The following is a 20,518-nucleotide window of genomic DNA, read 5'->3' on the forward strand; positions in this document are numbered from 1 at the left end:
TTTTGGACAGATTGCTTGTAGGATTGTTTTGCACTTTGTAAGAGTTGTACCCCTTTGTTTTGCATGATGTCTAGGTCCATTTCACCTAAAATTTCTTGCCCAATCCACTGGAATACTTGGGACGCCAAGCAATTGCCCATAGCCTCTCTGAAATCATGTTTTACCATCGTTGCCTTCCGTACCTTGTAGTGAGAGTTCTGAGAGATCCGTAACTTGGTTTGCGACGTTCTTTATATGCATTTGTATCGTTTTCTCGCAATGCATTAATTTTTGCCATGTTAATTCATGCATAAATAATTAATCTTGAGGTTCTGTCCAGAATGATAATGACTAAATTATTGCATGAGAAAAATGACTAGTGTAGCATTGCCATGCTTCGTTCACATCATATTGTATGAACATCATGGCGTGGCTATGTATTCATTGGATGTTGTATTTTTTCTTGGGTAGCGCCGGATGTCGAGTACGAGTAAGAGGATCATGTTGACAATGTTCCTGGAGAGCAAGAGTTTTATGCCCTAGAAGAAGTGCCATGTAAGATGATCATTGACCTTGACATCGTTTCAAATTTTGTTATGCTTAGTTGTCTCCCGTTAATTATTGCCGCCTACCACCTGAATATCAAGCCTCCAATAAATGCCATGATAAGCTTCTAACCCCTCCACATCCTAGAAACATTTATTGGCAAAGATAGCGCTTGCTCAACCCTTCTTACAGCGTTCTAGTTGCACGTGCAGGTTGACCCATGTGTGGACATGGATATTTGGAATATCATCTTATTATCGCTATTTAATTTAATGCACATATATACTTGGTAAAAGGCTGAAGGCTTGGCCTTTTGCTTCGTGTTTTGTTCTACTTTTTACGCCCTAGGTTCCGGTTACCAGTGTTATGTTCCATATTGAGCGCTCCTAACACGCTCGGGGTTGTTATGTAGACCCCCTTGATAAATATTTTTGGTTTATAACTCTTCTCGCAAGACCCAACTTTGGTACTCCATTTGCTAAACAACTTAATAAAAAGCATAGGGAATAGCTACCCCGAGGATAATTAATCAACCCCCGGGCCAATGCTCCTCATGAGTGTTGGTCCAACCCAGAGCACTATGCGGGGCCAACCCAGGGCAACTTGGATGATTTCTATTAGCCCGCCGTACACGTCGCTTATCCAACATGTCCTTAGAACGAGATACGCGGCTCTTATCGGGTTCGTCGCCACGTTGAGCGGTCTTGCAAGATTTTATTTACCCTTATCGATATATCTTGTGCATAGGGATTCTTATTTACCCTTATCGATATATCTTGTGCATAGGGATTCCAAGGATACTTTGGGCTATCTCAAGGTTGAGGTTTTCCATCGGGAATCCAAGAAGACCAAGGATTTTCCGTGGTCGAGGTTTCCTATGCAGCTTCTGGTAGTTTGTGATGGACTAGTCGGAGCACCCCTGCAGGGTTAATATCTTTCTGAAAGTCATGCCCGCAGTTATGTGGCAACTTGGAGATTTGTTTAACATCCGGTTATACAAAACTTGAAGTAAACTAAATTAAAATATGCCAACGTGTGAGTAACCGTGACTTCCTATGCTCGTGAGTTTCTACTTCAAGGGAAGACACGTTGGGGTTATGTTTGACGTAAGTAGGTGTTCAGGATCACTTCTTGATCATTACTAGATCACGTCCGATTATGCATAGACCACCAAATCTTAATTTTGTACCCGTAGGCTAGCCACCAAATCATTAGTAGGTCGTCTCCTGGGATAGCGAGTCAGATTTCATTGCTTTTACCATTTGATTTCGTTCGTAGTGGGACCCTATCTTTGGATGATTGAATAAATGTTGTATGACTTGTAAGTTAGCAAGTGGCGAGTGTAAGCCAACTCATATACGCATCTTCTCTTTAAATGTATCTCAATGATTTTTGTACTTACAAAACACTGAGATGCGTCTCTATCCATATTAAGGCCTCTTCCCGAATACGGATAGTGTCGCATCTTGGACATTACAATTAGTATGCCCGACACTACCATGGTTCATTTTGATTTGCATTATGAGTTACCTCTACATGAATTTGGTAAAATATCCTTACTTCCCTCTCACGGGGTAGTGTGTGATCCTAAGCCTAAGGAATTCGAGGATTTACTTCTCACCTTAACTGTGGGAGAAACTACGGACGTATCAAATGCTAGGGCGACTAGTTTGCATTTTCCTTCTGTACATTATTTCTTTTGTTTATATGAAAATTCATAATTGCTATGGATGAGGGTGGTGGTGTAAGTTCCCCCACTCTTGCCATTTTGCACTACCCACTTTATGGTGATATCATTTAGAACTTAGGAGCTATTCATGCATGCTGCCTCCATCGTAACTGGATCCGAGGCAAGGTTTAGGTGGCATTTATGCCACCCGCTTGGCAAAGCATTTTAATGTTGATATACTCCCTACTGATAATTTTTTCCTAAGGTTTATATTGATCAATAGTCTATGATAGAGCACCAGTTCATTGAGGAACCTCAGCCACCACAACACCTTCATTACATTTTAGTATTCAGCATAAAAACTTGTGATATTATTATCTCGCCTGCACGTTCTTGTTTTATCATCATGCCACGCACAGGTATACCGTCATGCCAGTGGACATAATTGCTTATCAAAACGAGTTAGCTGCTATAGAGGACAATGCCCAAGCTTGGGATGCTTAGGTGCCTCAACAACAATATTTTCCTTAACCTGATGGCTATCATCGATGGTGATTACCAAGCTAGGGAAATGCTTAATCTTGGGGGAGTACGTATTTATCGCCGAAATTACATTCATGTTCACACACTTGATATAAATTATCGGTGTTCATCCTCTTTCATAGTAAATCCATGTTAGCTCTATTTTTATGCTTTCTTCTCGTGTGTTTGAAATACTTTAGAGAATCCAAAAATATTTCTCGCTTATTTTTTTGTTTTTCTTCCCCTTTTAATTAGTGTAGTATTAAAACAAAACCCAAAAGGATTTCCTTTACTTGTTGGGAGCTTTCCCGTGTAAATAGTTTTTCTTGTTTTTGTTTTTTCCTTTGCTTGTTTTCTTTCCACGTGAGAAAAAAAAACTTCAAAATTATTTTCAGTGTGTTTCCCCAAATTTCTTTTATTTTTTTTGAGTCATCGAAAGAACAAGACCACGATGAAAATGTTGAGTGGCTCTCATATGCTTTGTGTTGATCTATCGAAGAGCCAATATTACCATGCCTTCTCCTTTGTATAAAACTGCCTTGCACATTCTAGCTTAGTCCACGGCACTCTTGCACTACTATTATTATCACATCATCCAGACTTGCTAGTGAAAGGAAATAATGGAAAAATTTGAAGAAGTGATTGTGGCAAAAAAAACGGGCATGAAGTCTTCTTGTTTTCCATTTGTTAAAATATGTTAAGCTCGTCCGATCTTGATTGAGTATATCATGAGTGAACATGTTTATGTTGAAAATTAGAGATCATAGTTTTTCATGCATGTTTAAATAGCTAGGAGTTCATAATGATTTATCTTGTGTGTCAACATGCATTAAAATAGTTATGATGTGTATGGTAGTATGTTATTTCCCTCTCAGTGATTCAACTGGTTTGACTTGGCCCATGTGAAAACATGTAGTTGATTCAAAACCAATGCCGCCTTCATGATGTTTAAATCCAGACTACTAATAACCTACTCATGCTAATATACAATGTTAATTATCCACAATGCATGTTCATGACCGTTGTTGCTCTCTACCTGGTCGCTTCCCAATCTATTGCTAGACTTCACCTGTACTAACAGAAATGTTGCTTGTGCATCCAAATCCTGAACCCAGTTATTCCATATGAGTCCATCATACCTACCTATATGTGGTGTTACCGTGTCGTTCCAAGTAAATTTGCATGTGCCACCTCTAAATATTCGAACAAACATATGTTTTGTGCACTCGTACCACTCATGGAGCGATGGGCAATCGATACCTTCCATGCTAAGTAAGTTATTCTCAAGACACGCATTTATTCATCGGCTTTGCATGGGAGACGTTGGTAAAAATAATTCCCAATCCTGTATAATTTAAATTATATAAAACAAAACTCCTTGGGAAAGTTGATATGTTGGAGGGCACCCATGAATTTGGCTAGACATGGTTTGTCAATGGATGGTGCATAGGAGTAAACTTTACAATTCTGTTTGGGAACCACCAATATAGAGTTTAGCATGGAAAATACTGAAAAACCTTTGTTGTAACATTGACAGTAAAGAACATCACTCAAAAACTATATGTTTAATCATGTTTTAAAACTTGAGGTCTTGCACCTCTACAAATCAATGCTTCCTTGTGTGAAGGGCATGTCTATTTACTTTTATGTTGAGTCATCCTCTTAGTAAAAGCACCAGACTAGAGAGCGATATTGTCATTCTTATGCACTGACTCTACTTAATGTTGGATGTGAGCATGAACTAGATCTTTTCCACTCTGGATCATAATGTTTAGTCGCTGCTTGAACCTTAGAGGTGCTCTGCATTTATGTTTTGCGGATCCAGAAAGGGCTAGCGAGATACCATGTCACGATATTATATAATGATTGTTTTGACAAATTGTTGGCATGTGAGATATCTTAGTATTGCTTGCTACTTGGTTATGTATTGCCATGATTGAATATGATGCTTAGTTGTTATAATGGATATGATTACTTATGATTTATGCTGAAAACCTGAACACTAGCTAAGCATATATACGGCAACAAGAACAAAACAGTTTGTAAAAGTTATCTTTATCACTTTCAGTTTATCAACTGGATTGTTTGAGGACAAGCAATGACTTAAGATTGTGGGAGTTTATACATCTCCTATGTATCTACTTTTCCAAACACTTTTGCTCTCGTTTTGGACTCTAAATTACATGATTCGAATGGAACTAACGCGGACTGACGTTTTTCAGTAGAACTACCTTGGTGTTCTTTTTGTGAAGAAATAAAAATTCTCGGAATTGGACAAAACCTTTATGAATTATTTCTGGAATAAATAAGGAATTTTGGAGCAAAGAACCACCAGAGGGGGACTACCTGTGGGCCCCAAGGCAACAGCGCGCGACCATCCCCCTTGGTCGCGCCCTGATGCCTTGGGGGCCCACGAGGCTCCTCCAACCCTAATTCAAGTCCTATAAATTCTTATTCTCGGAGAAAAAAATCAGAGAGAAGTTTTCATCGTGTTTTACGAGAGGGAGCCACCGCCACCCCCTGTTCTTCCTCATGAGGGCTAATCTGGAGACCGTTTGGGGCTCCGGAGAGGGGGATTCGTCGTCCTTGTCATCATCAACCATTCTCCATCAACAATTCCATGATGCTCACCATCGGGTGTGAATAAGTCCTTATCAGGCTCGCTGGCTGGTGATGAGGCTTGGATGATATTAATCATGTAATTGAGTTAAGTTTGATAGGGCTTGATCCCTAGTATGCACTATGTTCTGAGATTGGTGTTGCTATGACCTTGTTGTACATAATGCTTGTCACTAGGGCCCGAATGTGATGATTTAAGATCTAAACTTCTTATGTTTTCTCTGAATATGATAAGTATTTTTATCTTATCTTGCAAGTTGTATGCATCTATTACGTGTCTTGATCCGCATACCCCAAGGTGACAATAATTAGGATTCTTTCCGGTGATTGACGTAGTTTGAGGAGTTCATGTATTCACTATGTGTTAATGATTTGTTCCGGTTCTCTATTGAAAGGGGCCTTAATATCCCTCAATTAAACATAGACGAAACCTTGTCTCAAATTGTACGATTTATTTACCATGACCTATTTGTTCCGTATCATGGAATCATGACAATGTTTCGTGCATTCTAGCTTAGCTGGTGATCTGCTCGAATTTGAAAACCAAGACTCATAATGTTTTCGACCAAGCCACGATGCGAGAGATGTTTAAAATTTATTACCTTTCCTTGCACAGGGACTAAACATGCACCCAAGACATAAATTTTGATTTTCTAATCCATTATGGCGCACAACTACGTGTGCTTATGGTTCAAATTTGAAATTTATAAATTAAATCCCTAAGGAATCAATTTAATGTATAAAATGTATTGATGTTCTCTAAAAAATCAAAATTTACTATGACACTCTGATTGTAAAATTTTCACTACAGAAAATGTTGGACATGCATGCCTCGAGGTGGGGTGGTGTGGTGGGACGCGTTGGGGTGGGGGAGGGGTCCGGCATACTTTTTGTCGTGAGCCACCATATGGGGTTGTCTGGTTTGCAAGGCACATGCCAAATCAAAGTCATGCATTGAATATTTAAAGCATCTAATGCCCTTTTTCATGCATATGTTTGTGTCACATGCAGTCGTGGTCCTCCTACACTCCCTCATGCGGTTACCAGTGACACACCCATTGGCTGCCACCGTGCGGTCCTACACTTTGAATGGCGCGGCGAGGGGGTTTGATGAGAGCTAGATTCGTCTTGGTATGTGATTCGTTGTAGATCATGGTGAGATTCCACAAGAAGGTTTCAGCGCATGTGTACACGTGCTCTTCCACTGGCTTCAAGTAAGTGTACACACCGTGCACATCCAAGAGGGTCCAGTTTGCGAAGGTGGCACATAAAAGTTGTGCACTGGGTATTCAAAACATCACACATCACTTATGTACATATGTTAGGACAACATGGTGGCAATGATTGTCTTTGGACATTGCGCCCCCCCCCTCTTGCAGGTATTAGCGTCACTCCCATCTGTGGCCTCGTGTGTGGTCCACCACTTTGATCGCAGCGGGAGAGATTAATTACTATGGATTGTTTTTTGTGTGTTTGCGGTAGGACATGGTGTGAGATTATTATATGGTATAATTTGAGCACATGTGTATCCATGAATGCCTCTCGTTGGCTCGAATTGGGCAGGACATATATATAGTCCCTCTGTCCCATAATAACTGTCTCAACTTTATATTAGAGCTAGTACAAAGTTGTACTAAGCTTAAGACACTTATTTTAGGTCAGCGGGAGTACTATATATGTGTCGTGAACCTTTCTCTGCGTGGGGACTTTGTTATTAGCGAGGGTGCCATATCAAAGTTTATGTGTCGGGTATTTAAACATGACATCACATTTCCATACATATGTTGATCCACGCTTAGACGGTGGTTGTCTTCGGACACTCCATCATGAGGTTGTCGAGGGGAATCCATTCATCGTCTTGCGTGGATGTCCATCTATGGGGACCCCAACTTACAAGTCGAGATCGCTGAATGAATGTGCTCAGTGATCCCAGATATCAATGCTCACCGAACACAGAGATGCTGAATAATAAGAGTCTTACATCCAAGGTACCGAAATAATACAACACATGACCAATAAGGTCAAGTTCACAAGGTAGGGCCTATAAGGCCAAATCACACTCATACAACTAGTAGCAGAAATCTCGAGGCTAAGCGGGTGCGCATGCCATCAGCCTACACCAACAAGCATTCTGACTGGGAAGCGTCCTAGTTCGCAGGGCCATCTCCAATGACGTACTCTTCTCCAAACTCTGGTCCTTCCATGTCTGGTCAATAATATAACCAGTGGCAAGACAATTAGTACTTTGAATGTACTCGCAAAAAGACCATGATATGAATAATGCAATTTGTAGGATAACAAGTAATATGCAGTATTGGATAGTAGCTTAACTGTAAATAAACATGATCATAGATGTGCAACATAAGCTAGATGGTTTTTAGAAGAATAGGTTACAGATATCAATATATCTGTCAAGGGCTGAACACTCCGGTTCACCCGATATGCCAAGTCAAAAAATTTGATCATATCAACTCGTTCTCAGATAACACCGTTATACACACACACACTTGGTTTGTGCGGAAATGAATGGACATAGTTTAAGCAGCACCACCCAACTGTCCTTGACCATGGACACGGCTATTCGAATAGTTTTACACTCTACAGAGGTTGTACGATGTACCCACGAGATCCGGGAAACTTCCATGTCATCCACAACTCGCGGTATGTAACATACCCGAGGTAAGTACCCGATCAATGCCTTTCCCCTGACGATACTAGACAAAGAGGTCCACTAGATTGGTACCCAGCCCACATGATGTACGTCTTACGAGCACCGACTTTGGACAGTATTGTCGGTGCACTAAATACTGGGGTCTCCAGTGCCCCAGACTTGTGCACGGACACCGGCAGCCCCTCCGTGGCGGCAAGGCGCTTCGTTGAGGCTTAGGGAGAAAGCAGGACTCAGAAGCGACCAAGTGCAGATTGCAAGCCCCGGCAAGCACTCTCTTGCTGGGACGAAAGAAGAGACCCCGACAGGAGTTCCCTCTCGGGGAGATAGACAATGCCACGGCGAGACCCTCCCGCCAAAAAAGAAGGACCTAGCCCCGGAAACCACCCTTGCCGGGAAGGCTGACAGGGACTCGGCAGGCAATCACCTCCGTGCCGAGAGGAACAGGAAGAGCCCCGGCAAGGTAACCCTGCCGGGAAGCAAGAGAAGGCCTGAGGAGAGGCACGGGCCCAGGACGCCCTCCCGACCTGCGAACGCCTCCACCGACGAGCACGCCACCGATGATACATGCACCACACGTCCGCCCACACGCCAACGCAATGCCCCGGAGTTGCCATGTTTGGGTACGTGTCCAGCCCCCCTGACCAGGTCAGGGAAGGCTGTCGAAGCATTTATTGCACCTCTGACATGGTAGTAACACTGTAACTTTTGGTCGGCGTTGTTTCACCCGTGAATCCACCGCTCACCCATTGAGCCACTGTGGTGACCCATTTGCCTATAAAAGGAGGCCCGAGGCTCGGTAGTAGGGGCTTTTGGCTTTTTGGCAAATCAAAAGGCTGTAAAAAGGGACAGATCTAGAATAACCCAAAACGAATAACTAAACGCATGCAGGAGTAGGGTTTTACGCACCACGCGCCCCGAACCTGGGTAAAAAGATCTTGTCAGGCCCTGACTGTTGGTTCTGCTCTTGCCGCGACCTGTCTCCACGCCAAACCAGCAAAAAGGGGATCGTTGAGACACCCATAGGTGTCGATCCTTCACCGACATCTTTGGCACGCCACGTAGGGGGGTCCTCGGAAACAGGCCGGCATCGGCGCCACCCCGATCTGACGAGCCGCCCGTCGGCTCCACAGATCCTAGTTCACCGCTGCATCTTCCCTGAGTGGGAGGAAGCAGTGGCTGCTCTGCCTGTGGAAGAGCTCATAGCGCCTCCATGGGTGTTATGCGGGTGCGGGCGGAAGGGGCGGAAGCCCCGAGCTCCACATCGCCCGGCCGACACACCTCCTTGGAATGTCGCGCTGCTATCGAGGGCGTGACCCGGGGCTTCGGCCAGGCCTCCGACGCTTACTTCGACCGACGCACCTATCTGGAGCATTGCATGGTCGTCGAGGATGCGTCCGAGGCCCCGAACCGCCCCTTCACGCACCCTATGGCTCGCGTTTCTCCTTGGAGCGCTCTGACGCCAGAAAGATGTGCTCGGGGGCTCCGCCAGCAAAACTCTTGCAAAAGAGATAAGAAAGTGTTACACCCCAGCGTGCCTCTTTCCTCCAAAGTGGCCAAAGACCACCGGCGAAAACCTCGTCGGCAAGGAGGCCGCTAGAGGCGACATCAGCTTGTCGGGGGCACGGATATTCCTCCCCGACAGCACCTTCAGACGTTACGGCTAGGAATGTCGCAACGCGTCAGATAAGTATAGAGGCAAACTTCTTGCGAGACTCTTGGTAGATTAGTTGTATCCCTTTGAAGTATCGACTTTTGTATGAGAACCCAGCGCGCAGATGGACCTTGCTAGGATCAGTGCACTCCGAGTTTGTTTCGAGCCTGTTCAACGACTTGAGCGGCCACAGAGCGCCCTTATCTCATTTCGAACTCGCTCAACATTTCGGACGGCTATATAGCACCTTATTTCACCTCGAGTCGCGCTCGACAATTTACATGGTTGCACTGAGTGCGGCAAGGAGTCTTGCCGGTAATGACCTCCTCTGTTGAGTTTTCTGAGGATCCGCACCTCTAAGGGATCGCGGCAGGATAAGTTAAGCCGACAAGCTTTCGGAAAGTGCAAGGAAATAATAATACAGAATGAGAGTCGAATAAAGGATGCAACTATTCATTCATTTGTCGGGATACATTTGATACCACTTACAAAGCATTATTGTCCTAACCTAAAGACTCTGTCTTTCAACGAGGAACGACCTATGCGGAGGAGAAGAAGTTCAAGTAGACAAAATACAGCAAGGCCCGCTGCGCAACCCAGGCTGGCTCCTCTTGGACCAGCATTGCATAGTGGAGAACAGCGCCGGAACAAGCCTCAGAGAAAGCGGAGACGCTATAGTAGCACTCTGCCTCCCTCGGCCATGACCCCGGTGTCCTCGGCCCCTCGAACCCGTCCCGCCACGGTCGACGGGGTTGCCGCTGGCTGTGGCTCCTGAAGCTGTGTCATGATCCGAACGGGATCCCCTTGCCGCCCTGGCGGCCGATGGAGGCCGGCCCTGTCCCCTAACCATAGTTAGGGGCGGGCGCCACCGGCAAAGATGAAAGAAACAAGAGAAGGTAAGGCGACAGGTGCTAAACGCTTCGAGAGTGAGATGGATGGGCAAAATCTCCGCACAAACACCCTAATTGATAGGGCAAAGCTCGGAAGCCACCCTCCTCGCTCCAGAAGCCACCGCCCCTCTCGCCCAATCACCCTCAAGTCATGAGCAGAACATGGAATCGCCCTAATGCACCAATGCATGCAGCGGCGGGCCCATCCGCGCCCGTGGCTTTTAAGGCCACGATCGCCACTTGCCTGACCGCCGCTTCGCATGCCCTACATGTGGCATAGGCGTTTTCAGGGAATAAAGAGGTCATCACGCGCACGCCACACACCCTCCCACTTCACGCGTTCTATGCGCAACGTGGGGAAAGGAAGCCTGTAACGGCCCGATTTCGATAAGCCCGGCGCTCGCGAGTCCGTGCACCGCTTTGGGCCTGGCCCAACAATGCCTCGCATGCGTGTGTGGCCCAGGCCCGGGGGCTCCTGTCGGTGCACTAAAGACTGGGGTCTCTAGTGACCCAGAATTGTGCGCGGACACCAGCAGCCCCTCCACGGCGACAAGGCGTGTCGCTGAGGTTTAGGGCGTAAGCAAGACTCAGAAGCCACCAAGTGCAGATTGCAAGCCCCGGAAAGCACTCGCTTGCTGGGAAGGAAGAAGAGACCCCGGCAGGAGTTCCCTGCCGAGAGATAGACAATGCCACGGCGAGACCCTCCCGCCGAGAAAGAATGATTGAGCCCCGGCAAGCCACCCTTGCCGGGAAGGCTGACAAGGCCTCAGCAAGCCATCACCTCCCTACCGAGAGGACAGGAAGAGCCCCGACAAGGTAACCCTGACGGGAAAAAAGAGAAGACCCGAGGAGAGGCGCGGGCCCAGGACGCCCTCGCGACCTGCGAACGCCTCCACTGATGAGCACGCCACCACGCGTCCGCCCGCACGCCAGCGCAACTCCCCAGAGTTGCCACGGGTGGGTATGTGGCCAACCCCCCTGACGAGGTCGGGGAAGTCTGTCGAAGCATTTATTGCACCTCTCACAAGGCAGTAACACTGTAACTGTCGGTCGGCGCTGTTTCACCCGTGAACCAACCGTTCACCCACTGAGCCACTGTGGTGACCCCTTTGCCCTTAAAAGGAGGCCCGAGGCTCAGTAGTAGGGGCTTTTGGCTTTTTGGAAAATCGAAAGGCTGTAAAAAGGGAAAGATCTACAGTAACCCAAAACGAATAACTAAACGCATGCAGGAGTAGGGTTTTACGCACCACGCTGCGTGAACATGGGTAAAAAGATCTTGCCGGGCCCTGACTGTTCGTTCTGCTCTTGCCGCAACCCCTCTCCCCGCCAAACCAGCAAAAAGGGGACCGTTGAGGCCCCCATAGGTGTCGATCCTTCACTCACAAGTATCATTCATGCGGGGACCAACGGTATGCCCGAAACACGTAAAAATGGCATACTTTCCCTACCTGGCATGACCCCGCCACGAGAGTGACCAGACATCACTCCCGCCACTAGTAATGTGGCTCTTTGCTAGCACCGACCAGAGTAATCACCAAAGCCCCGTCCCATAAAGGGGTAACGTGGTCGCACATGTAAGGTTGGGATGGTCGACACATCATAAATCTATTCCCAGTTCCGAAACCACTCACACCAAAATACCCGATGCACCACTTCACCAAAAGTGGCCACCTAACTCATCATCACCCTCGGGCTTTAGTGGCACCCGACGGGGTTTTCATAAACCTTTGATTTATACCATCATCATGCTCATGCTTCTAGTATGCTTAGCTCTACTTGTCAACATGATATTAGCATGACCCTCATAGGTGGTAGGATCATGCTTAAACTGCAAGTGCTCCGGAGGAGCCATCAGTAACATCACTTCAATGATTTACCGAATATTTATGATCACATGCAACGGGAGTATTTGCTTTACTAGCATGCAATATAACATATGCTCAAACATGGTCAAAGGGTTGCTTGCCTTGATCAGCTAAGTATTCGGGGTCTTCGGGGTCTTCAAGTCCAACTCCTTCGTCAAACGTGGTGTCTATCGTCGTAACGAATAAAGAAGCAATAAGTAGCTCACTCAAAAATGGATCACAAACTTACTTTAAAATGTTGCTTAATTCTGATAAATCCATATTGTTATTTAAAAAATATTTGTCTCTCGTTTTAGTGGAAGAATTATTTTTAAAATCAGTTTAACACAAGCAAAAATATTCCAAATAGCCTTTTTAATTATAATAACACTGAAAATTGTCTCAAAAATTTGTACAAAGGCTTTGTTAAATACTACTCATTTATAGAATAATTATGGTGGAAAAATAATAAAAATATATTGGATAACCATTTTTATAAAAATCTTTTAAAATGCAGAGTAAACAAAAAAAGAAAAGAGGATGGGGCTCAGGCCTGGGTTGGCCTCTGGCTTGGCACGACTGAGCTGGCCAGCCTAGGTTGGTCCTTAGCACTGCTCCCGGGGTATGTACTGCCATTTGCGTATTAAGTAGAGTAGGCTTCAAACTACATTTTTCCGCAAACTTCTGAGTAACAAAAGAATGCGAAGCACCACAATCAAACAATATTGTTGATGGGGTGGAGTTGACGAGGAACATACCAGAATGCCATCCTAGTCTTCCTGTACTTGTTCTGCGGAGATGTGATTAATACGTCCCCGTACTGCTGATTGCGAGGAGCTTGGTTCCTGCCTGGCGCTCCTTGATCTTGCCCCTGATTTGGCGCATTGGGGCGCGGGGCATTGGGCTTCTTGTTGGGGCACTGCCTGGAATAGTGCCCAGCTTGTCCACATCCAAAACAGGTAACCTGTCCCGGAATGTTGGTCTTGAATCCACTGTTATTCGGCGGGTCGATTGATGGCTTCGTGTTGATTTGCTGCTAGGGCTAGTAGTTCTGGTGAAACGTTGGTGCCTTGTACTGTTGTTGCTGATAAATGGGTCTTGTTGGGGCTGACTGCCATCGGCGTGGTTTCGGGTTACTGGGTCCTCCACTACCCATAAGCTTGCACTTATGGGTGTCCTCCATTGCACGACTCTTACCCTCCAACATGAGGGCCTTGTTAACCAGATCGCAGAAGGTCCGACATTCAAAAACAACCAGTTGATACTGGAGTGACTGTTGCAGTCCTTCCATAAAGCGTTCCACTCTTGCGGCCTCAGTGTTGACGTCTTTTGGTGCATATCTTGACAGGAGGTTAAACTTCTGCAAATACTCCTTGACGGTTCCACTGCCTTGCCTTAAAGCTCGGAATACCCGCTTCTTAATGGTCATCATTCCAGGAGGAATGTGAGCAGCGCGAAATCCTTCCTTGAATACTGCCCAAGTGATAGCTTGCCCTTCTCGCATGATCTGGAACCCGTCCCACCAAGCTCTGGTCGTGCCGCCGAGACAGTGAGAAACATAAAGGACTTTCTCACGATCATCGGTGCAGTTGACCAGCGCGAGGAGGTGTTTGATAGTGTGGATCCAGTCATCGGCATCCAATGGTTCAGTTGTCTCCGTGAATATAGGAGGTGTAGTCCGCATAACCTCAGATAGAGTAAAGAGACTGTTGCCATTTCTGTTTTGCGGCGGTTTGTTCACCAAGACTTGGGCCAGCTGTTGGATGGCGTCGCTGTTGGCTTGACGTTCCTCTCGAAGAGCTTGGAGGAACTGAGCCACAGTCAGGCTCTCCGAAGGAGGCGGTGGTGGAGGAATATCGCCTTGCTGCTGCTCGTGGTGATCTCCAGCTTGAGCGTTCCCACCGGTTCCCTACTACTGGTCAGAGGTGGCAGAGCCGGGGTTGCCGAAGATGCTGGTGCAAGTTGAAATCACCATCGTGTCAGGGGAGTAGACAGGTCAACGTGCCGAATTGGCCGGGAATCATAAGGGATGATGCTCTAAATAAGGGGGTTTGGTACTGTGCTAGTGTGAGAGTTTTAAACAAAGGTCTTTGGGAAATCTAATGCATTGAATTAAAACAAGTGATGTAGTCGCTTACAAGCTACTAAGGTACAAATGCTGCTTACATCATACATGTTCACACATCACTCATGGTTCACATGAACCGATACACGGACTCAACTATGCTTGGGGAAGACTCCTAAATGCCTAAGTCGTACTTCTAAGCGGCGGACTGCTCGGTCTCATAGGCAGGCTCTGCAAGGTCTTCGTCTTCATCCTCATTGGTACCTTCCTCCTTCAGAGGAGTGGCAGACGAAAGTGGTCCATCATGATGTCTCTTAGTCGGTGAAGCAGTGAGGATCTCAGTGTACTCTTCCGCGGTCAGACGGCGACTCTGTATAGGAGTGGCCTGGAGCGATGGTATTCCTCCTCGGAAGGCAATGGTCGACTGCCCTCTAGGTGCTCCTTCCTTCTCAACCTTGCGGGTATTCATCTTTTCCAGGCGAAGTAGGTCCTTGACTTGGTGTAGCTCTTGGCGAAGCGTCATCGACTCCTTGCTCAAAACGTGAGTCAAGGTGTCGGCGGAGAGGCCGAAGTAGGTCTGAAACCTGAGTGGCATCCCGTCCTCCGAAGATGGGTTAAGCTTCCAACTCCCGTCAAACCCATCCTTAATAAAAGGCAGGTGACGAGACCCTCCCGTCGAGGAGATAGACAATGCCACGGGGAGACCCTCCCACCGAGAAAGAAGGTCTGAGCCTCGGTAAGCCACCCTTGCCGAGAAGGCTGACAAGGCCTCGGCAGGCCATCACCTCCCTGGCAAGAGGAATAAGAAGAGCCCCGGCAAGGTAACCCTATCGAGAAGAAAGAGAACGCCCAAGGAGAGGCGCGGGCCCAGGACGCCCTCGCGACCTGCGAACGCCTCCACCGACGATGCATGCACCAAGCGTCCGCCCGCATGCCAGCGCAACGCCCTGGAGTTTCCACCTGTGGGTACGTGTCGAACCCCCCTGACGAGGTTAGGGAAGTCTGTCGAAACATTTATTGCATCTCTAACAAGGCAGTAACACTGTAACTGTCAGTCGGAGCTGTTTCACCCGTGAACCCACCGTTCACCCACTGAGCCACTGTGGTGACCCCTTTGCCTATAAAAGGAGGCCCGAGGCTCAGTAGTAGGGGCTTTTGGCTTTTTGTCAAATCGAAAGGCTGTAAAAAGGGACAGATCTATAGTAACCAGAAATGAATAACTAAACACATGCAGGAGTAGGGTTTTACGCACCACGTGGCCCGAACCTGGGTAAAAAGATCTTGTCGGGCCCTGACTGTTGGTTCTGCTCTTGTCGCGACCCCTCTCTCCGCCAAACCAGCAAAAAGGGGACCGTTGAGTCCCCCATAGGTGTCGATCCTTCACCGACATCTTTGGTGTGCCACGTAGGGGGATCGCCGGAAATAGGCCGGCGTCGGCTCCACCCCTATCCGACGAGCCGCCGGTCGGCTCCACGGATCCTACTTTGCTGTTGCATCTTCCCTGAGTGGGAGGAAGCAATGGCTGCCCTACCCGCATAAGAGCTCATAGCGCCTCCATAGGTGCTATGTGAGCGCGGGCGGAAGGAGCGGAAGCCCCGAGCTCCGCATTGCCCGACCGACATACCTCCTTCGATCACCGTGCTGTTGTCGAGGGCGTGACAGGGGGCTTCGGCCAGGCCTCCGACGCTTACTCCGACCGATGCACCCCTCCGGAGCGATGCATGGTCATCGAGGACGCGTCCGAGGCCCCGAACCGCCCCTTCACGCGCCCTCTGGATCGCATTTCTCCTTGCACGCGCCCCGAACTAAACCGTCGAGGACACGCCCCGAACCGAACCATCGAGGACGCGTCCGAGGCCACGAACCGCCCCTTCACGCGCCCTGAACCGAACCGTCGAGGACGCTGTGACGCTAGAAAGATGCACTCAGGGGCTCCGCGAGCCAAACTCTTGCAAAAGAGATAAGAAAGCGTTACGCCCCAGCGTGCCTCTTTCCTCCAGAGTGGCCAAAGGCCACCGGCGAAAACCTCGTCGGCAAGAAGGCCGCTGGAGGCGACATCAGCTTTCCGGGGGCGCAGATATTCCTCCCCGGCAACACCTTCAGACGCTGCAGTTAGGAATGCCCGATGCGCCAGATAAGTATAGAGGCAAACTTCTTGCGAGACTCTTGGTTGATTAGTTGTATCCTTTTGAAGTATCGACTTTTGTATGAGAACCCCGCGCGCAGATGGACCTTGCTAGGATCAGTGCACTCTGACTCCGTTTTGAGTCTGCTCAACGACTCAACTATCCTTGATTGTGGACACGGCTATTCAAATAGTTTTACACTCTGCAAAGGTTCTACTTTGTACCCATGAGATCCAGGAACTTCTGTGTCATCCACGACTCGCGGTATATAACATACCCGAGGTAAGTACCCGATCACTGCCTTTCCCTTGATGATACTAGACAAAGAGGTCCACTTGATTGGTACCCAGCCCACACGATGTACATCTTACAAGCACCAACTCTCGACAGTATCATCCATGCAGGGACCAACGGTGTGCGCGGAACACGTAAAAACGGCATAGTCGCCCTACCTCGCACGACCCCGTCACGAGAGTGACCACACATCACTCCCGCCACTAGTAATGTGGCTCTTTGCTAGCACCGACCAGAGTAATCAACAAAGCCACGTCCCATAAATGGGTAACGTGGTCGCACATGTAAGGTTGGGACGGTTGACACATCATAAATCTATTCCCATTTAGGAAACCACTCACACCAAAATACCCGGTGCACCACGTCACCAAAAGTGGCCACCTAACTCATCGTCACCCTCGGCCATTAGTGGCACCCGACGGGGTTTTCATAAACCTTTGTTTTATACCATCATCATGCTCATGCTTCTACTATGCTTAGCTCTACTTGTCAACATGATATTAGCGTGACCCTCATAGGTGGTAGGATCATGCTTAAAATGCAAGTGCTCCGGAGGAGCCATCGATAACATCACTTAAATGATTTACCGAACATTTATGATCACATGCAACGGGAGTATTTTTCTTACTAGCATGCAATATAACATATGTTCAAACATGGTCAAAGGGCTGCTTGCCTTGAATATCTAAGTATCCGGGGTCTTCGGGGTCTTCATGTCCAACTCCTTCGTCAAACGTGGTTTCTATCCTCGTAATAAATAAAGAAGCAATAAGTAGCTCACTCAAAAATTGATCACAAACTCACTTTAAAAATGTTGCTTAATTGTGATAAATCCATAGAGTTATTTTAAAAATATTTGTCTTTGGTTTTAGTGAAAGTATTATTTTTAAAATCACTTTAATAGAAGAAAACCTATTCCAAATAGCCTTTTTAATTATTACAAAACTAAAAGATTATCTCAAAAAATTGTACAAAGGCTGTGTTAAATGCTACTCATTTTTAGAAGAATTATGGTGGAAAAATGATTAAGATATATTGGATAACCATTTTTATAAAAATATTTTAAAACAAGATTAAAAGAAAAAGAAAAGAGGTTGGGGCTCACGCGTGGCTCGGCCTGTGGCTTGGGCCGGCCCAGCTAGCCAGCCAGCGAGCCCAAGCGCGCGCGGCCAGGTTCAAACCTGACGCGCGGGCCCCTGCGGTCAGTGGCAGAGAGGAGAGGGGGAGAGAAAAGAGCCACCAACAGGTGAGACCCACCTCTCAGGGTCGTCTTGCACCTCAGGACAGAGAGGAGGGGAGGCACGGCGGCGATGCTATCGACATCCTCGAGCCCAACCGAAGGCAGAAATGGAACCAGCTCATCGTCGCCTACCTGCTGGTGGTCGAGGGTCCACGGGGAGGCCCTAGTTCACCGGTGACAAGGTGGCTACAGTGGAGCTGTTTCGAGAGGCTGATGAACTAGGTGCTACGGGGCGTGGATTAGCTTGGCGAGGAGTTGGGAAAGCTCCCTGAGGTTGCTAGGATCACGGAGGAGGTGAAAGGAACGTGGGAGTTGGCCCGTAGTCCGAGATTGACGGAGCTACGAAGCGGCGGGGCCTCGGTCGACCTCGAGCACAGGAACTCCCAGTGCTCAAATGGAGAGGCTAGGGGTGGAATTTAGGCACTCGAGAGGTGGGATGGGGGTGCTGGAGCGAGGGGAAGGCCTACTTATATGCTCCCGACAATGCACTGAGCTGGTGGCGCGGGTGGTTTCACCGCTGCTCGCAGGAGGGGCAGTGAGTGCGCAGGGTCGAAACCACGGTATGCGGACGTGGTTTAGGACATGCGAGACCCACTAAGAGGTAGAGAGCGAGGAAGAGTGTGCACACGTGGACATTGTCTTCTGGTTGTATTTGTCGCGCGTGGGCACGCGTCGCTTCGGTCAACAGAGCGGGGGAGGAGGGACCCTGGGGCTGCCCTGATACACAGAGGTGGTCGGGGACTCGAATGGGCATCAGGGGAGGCTCGAACCAGCCGGGGCTGACCACCTTTACTTTGGGTGCACCCAGCAGTGTGCCCAGAGTGCAGTTTTGGCATGGCACGGCATGCTGGCGCGCTTTGGGGCACTTTGGCCATGTCTGGAGTGTCCTGGGGCTTGGCCTGAAGATGCCTAGCCATTTGGGAGCCGAGGGAATCACTTCTGGCCATGGGGTGAGAGGAACAAAGAGATGCCAGCTTTGAACCAGAACTTAGAATGAGGATTTTGGGGTCTTCTGCTTGGATTCAAAGAGGGGCCACTCTCCTGCAATTGGGGAGTGGTGCTCGCTGCTTGGTCAAAGAGTTTGGAGGGAACAACTTAGGTGTGGAGTGGGGTAGGGGCTGATTTGCTAATATGACAAAAGGTGTTCGACAGGTGTTTGGGATAGCAAAACCTCATCAGTGGTGATGAGAGTTAACAGGATTAACTTTGATGGAGAAATAAGATACTCCACCAAATTTGAGCTCCATTGGACAAGTTTGGCAATGCAAACTTGAAATCACCCCCCAAATGGCAGATTTGTCCCTTCCAAAGGGAATGTGGGTAGATTACCTCCTGCAAATCCCATTTTTGACAGAGACTCCTCATTTGGGTTGTTGAACACTCGTGCAAAGTTTAAACCCATTTGTATAAACTTTGGAATGTAGAGATGATTGAACTTACTTTTGGGCAGAGAGGGTTTTAGGATTCTTTAGTGAACCAAATCATCTTGTAATGAGGTGAAACTTGATGTGGCCAATAAATATATCTTGGGAAGGTTGCTCGAATTTTATGGGATTTTATTGGAAATATTTCCTTGGGAAATATTCCAAAAGATCAAAACAGACAGAATAGGTTTTCAAGGAATTGCTCAAATATTTTGAATATAAATAGGGGTCGAAAATCTTATGTATTGAAAATATGTTTCCTTTGAGTATCTCCAAATTTTCTCAAATTTTTATAAGACAGAAAAGTAATTTTCCATATCGGATTATCATTTCTGGCCTTAGAAATGGACATCCATATAAAATAGGAAAATAATTTATAAAATAATTATTTAATGGTTTTGGAGGGTTAAAATAGTTTTGGAACCAGATCATCATCTTTGGGTAAGAGCACTCCCTTGCATTCAAAGACTTGTAGTGCAACCAAAGCAAGATTTTCAAATAGTCAAAATTAAGAAATGAAAATATAGTTTTTATACTACTCAATCAAGCATACAAGTATACAATGACAACCATGGCACTCACAACATTGGTTTTGGAAAAAATTTGATAAACTTAGATTTTGAAATTATGGTGAAAGTGAGGTGAAAACAAGGTGTGACACCATCACATTGACTCACAACGAGAGAGTGGTTACCATGGTGGATTCTTCTTGGTTTGTGTTATGGTATATATATTAGGTCAATGAGTTTTCTAATTAATTACCAAAGTCTGAGCTCAAGGCTACGTATGCGTGAATCGTTCCCATCGTCACTCGAGAGACTAGTTATATGTGCCATGAACCCTTGTTCTTGTGTGTGTGTGGGGGGGGGGGGCTTTTTGATTCCAAAGCATGTGCCATCAAAGTTGCGTATCAGGTGTGTATATATATTTGTACACACACACACACACACACACATAAACACTATTCTGATCCTCGGA

This window comes from Hordeum vulgare, chromosome 6H (assembly GCF_904849725.1).
Source record: "Hordeum vulgare subsp. vulgare chromosome 6H, MorexV3_pseudomolecules_assembly, whole genome shotgun sequence".
In the NCBI taxonomy this organism is placed as follows: domain Eukaryota; kingdom Viridiplantae; phylum Streptophyta; class Magnoliopsida; order Poales; family Poaceae; genus Hordeum; species Hordeum vulgare.